Source organism: Cebus imitator, unplaced genomic scaffold, assembly GCF_001604975.1.
Source record: "Cebus imitator isolate Cc_AM_T3 unplaced genomic scaffold, Cebus_imitator-1.0 Scaffold555, whole genome shotgun sequence".
NCBI classification, from domain to species: Eukaryota; Metazoa; Chordata; class Mammalia; order Primates; family Cebidae; genus Cebus; species Cebus imitator.
In genome coordinates, this window is record NW_016107870.1 from 215,781 (window position 1) to 219,276 (window position 3,496).

A 3,496-nucleotide genomic window follows, 5' to 3' on the forward strand; every position below is an offset into this window, starting at 1 on the left:
GTGACGGCGCTGAGGGATCCCTGTGAAATCCAGCGTGCTTGCCACGGCGCTGAGGACCCTCCTGTGTGATCCAACAGCTCTCATGTCGAGATCCTTACATTTGCAAACTCCTGGCTTCCAGCAATTCTCCTGCCCTGGTGTCTCAACATGCTGGGTTGCAGGTGTGAGCCACTGTGCCAGGCCTAGATTTGGGGGCCACCATTCAGTCGCTGCCCCTGGAGCGGCGAGGACGAGGCTCTGGGGCATGAAAGCTGCTCTCCCACATCCCCAGCAGCGCCAGCCCACCCTGCAGGGCAGATCTTCCTTGTCGTGGAAACAACTGGAAAAGGATTGGAAGAGAAACCTGGGCGGTTCCCGGCAGGGCTGCCTGCAGGGCCTGTGCAGGGCTTTGAGGGCCCCTCTGCTGTCAGCATCCCTACACCCCTGCCCCAAGAGCAGCCGGAACTGCACGTGCACAGATACTTTCAGATGGAAGTGGGAGAAATTTCAACTGCATCCAACACTCCTGGAAAAGGATGGGCCAATCACCTGTGGGTCCCATGTCCCCCTCCAGGGCACAGCCCGACCTGTCATGGGACCCGCAGGCGATGCTGCTGACTGTGCTCTCCCTTTGAAAGAAAAGGGTGCTGGGTGGTTTCCAGTTTACCGCAGACACACAGAGAGGCCCCACTCTGGCTCGGAGCCTGGCCCGGGTCGGGTCTCTCCAGTCCCAGCTTCTCCCTCCCGACTGGAAAGTCCCGCCCAGCAGTGCAGCAGCATGTGCTCCCAGAGTGGGAGTCAGCTGGCTGGACTTCAGGGCAGCCAGGACATTTGCCTGCGGTGGACGTTTTCCCGGAGGTTTCTTGGGAGTTGCCGAAGGTTGTTTCCCACTGGCTTCAGACGAGGCTTCCTGGGTGAGATTCTTCTTCCCTGGCCCCTCAGGATGCACGTGGTCCCGTCCCCCGCGTTGTCCCCTGCAGTGCCCCCCCCCCCCCGGAACTCCATTCCCACACTCGGGACCCACCCAGATGCCAGCTGCCTGCAGAGCAGCACGCCCCCCACTTCCGGCCCTGATGGCAACACTCTGTCCCCACCCCATTTGGAATTGTTGTTTGTCGGAAATGCTGTTTTCCCACCCGCCTTCTTATTCCCGGAGGCAGAGGCGCGTCAGCTTCCGGGGCTCTGTCCCCGCGTCGCCCTGGCTTCTTTGGCAGCGCCGCCTCTCCGTCACTCGGACCGTCCTGAAAGGACAGTGTGGCTGTGCGGGCTGTGTGTGCACATCCTCGGGCTGGCGGCAGACAGTGGTCTTGGCCGGAGCATAGCCGTCACACTCTCCCTGGGACTGTGAGCCCTCGGCGGAGGGGTCGGGGGGCAGCTAGGATCGTGGCCACAGCTCCCGGAGGTGAGCCCCCCAGCCACCGGCTGTCTTCCTGAGCCTGCCCTCCACCCCCCTCCAGTCTCGCCATTCCTGACTTCCCTCCAGGCTCCTGTTGCTGGTGACCGCAGACCCAGCCCCAGGGCTCTCCTGTCCTTCCTGTCAGGGGTCCTTTCCCAGAGGTCAGAACCATGGGTGGGTGGGCCTGTCCCGGGAGAGTCACATCGCTTGTTAACGGGAAGACTCCTTTGGCTCCTGTGCGCACATGTGGGGCCTCTCTCCCCAAGGGCTACTGTGAGCCTGGGAAGCCGGGGTGGTGTCTCCTGCCCCAGAGAACAGCCCCCGTGCACCTGGCATGATCGCCCATGCCCTCCTGAGGTTCTGCAGACTTTCTCCTCCGCCTCAGCTGAGTCTCCCACACGGAGCAGGCAGAAACCAAGTGGAGGCCTCCCGGGTTCCCAGTCCTGGGGCTGGTGCCCACCTGCCTCCTCAGCCTTCAGTTGCATGGGTGGCCGCAGGCGTCAGGGTGTGACGGCCAATGTGGTGGTGAATGTGCTGGTCAGAGGTCTCTGCATCCTCCACACCTCCGGCCAGATGCAGCCCAGCCTGTGTCCCTTCCCAGCTTGACTGAGGGACGGCAGAAAGCCACGACCCCGAGCCCACGCGTCCTGGGTTCCTGGTGCTTTGCCATGCCCCTGGTCCTGCCGCAGCCACCTCCTGGCTGGGCCCCGAGCCTACCCGGCAGCACTCACCTTCAGGGAGTGGGGAGCTCGGGAGAGGAGAGCAAACAGGTGTCAGTGGAGAGGGTGCTTCCTGACACGCGGTGGGCCCAGGCTCCTGTGGTCTCCCGCCTTGGCCATTCCATCCATCTGTGGGAGGACCTTGGCCTCTCTGCGGTCAGAGCAGCACTCTCAGGCCTCGGGATTGCAGCCACAGCCACTCCCTGGCTGGGAGCTCAGCTCACCTGGGTGCAGAGGAAGCTTTGACAGCAATGGTTGGTGTGGCTCATCTCAACCACCTCACAGCCCTCGCAGCCCCGCAGCCCCGTCCGGATCCCGCCCAGGATCCCTCCTACTGAGCCTACGCTAGGCTTCATCCTTCCCCAGGCTCCATGCCACCAGTAAGAACAGCCAGGCCAATGCAGACTACACCCCTTGGCCTCTGCCGGGACTGGGCATACTGCCCTGTGCTCGCCCAGCGTGCTGCCCCGGCCCCTGGAAGACCCTGTGTGGGCCTCGAAGCGGTCAGCCTGACCACAGGACCCTGCCCACCTTCTGTGATCCTTGTGTTTAGAACGAAACCTCTGTGGCTCTCGAGTCTGGAACTGACACTGATATCTCCCCATCACAGGGCACACCTGGCCTCGGCCCAATGGACAGCTGGCTCCACACACCCTCCTCTGTCTATCCCAAGAGGGCATTGCAGACTTCTGGGTACAAACCCCTGCTCTACCACTTAGCATCTTCTTAACATCAGGCAAATCATTGAATTGTACTGTGCCTTGGTTTCCTCATCTGAACAATGGGTTCACATCGAGTGTGCACAGTTTTGTGGTTTAAATGTGCTCTTCCTCATCAAGCCCACGGCTGTGATTCTGGCCAGTGCTTGGCAAGTGTGGGCCTCTGGCATGAAAGGGAAATTGGAGACCTTGTTCCACAGACGGGTGACCCGAGTCCGGGAAAGGCAGCGATTTGCTGCAGGTCCCACGACTTCACCGGTGACCTGGGCTCCTGCCTGGCTCACTGCAGCTTCGCTCCTCTCACCTGCCCGTGGCCCAGGTGGGCACCAACAGCCGCCAGCTCAGTACAGCATTCGCTGGGAGGTTCTCGTTTCACTGTTTTTGTATTATTCTGTTTGGTTTTATTCACATCAAGCCTTTCAAGAGCCTCAGGGAGGAAGCCACAGAGATAATCACATCACTATAACTGAAAATTAGTGGACAGCTGGCAGTCCTAAAAGAAAAACGAATTAAAGATTTCAGATGGGGACGAAGAATGTGTTCCCTTTGCAGGGCAGGTCCTGTACCCTCCCCACTCCACTGCCAGATCCTGCCACTGTGAATGAGCTTTGGCCCCTTCATGAGTTGGTCACTGCAAGCCTTGAGGGAGGCGAGGTTGTTGTGGATGCTGTGAGGAGCAGGCT

General features: G+C 60.7%; 1 long non-coding RNA gene across 1 annotated transcript; it reads left to right on the forward strand.

The window, feature by feature from the left end:
- The first annotated feature begins 660 nt into the window (after nucleotides 1–660).
- On the forward strand, nucleotides 661–2,848 carry LOC119469050. The gene is made up of 2 exons (XR_005197868.1): nucleotides 661–893; nucleotides 2,705–2,848. It is a non-coding gene; the product is annotated as an uncharacterized LOC119469050 (long non-coding RNA).
- Nucleotides 2,849–3,496: the final 648 nt, after the last annotated feature.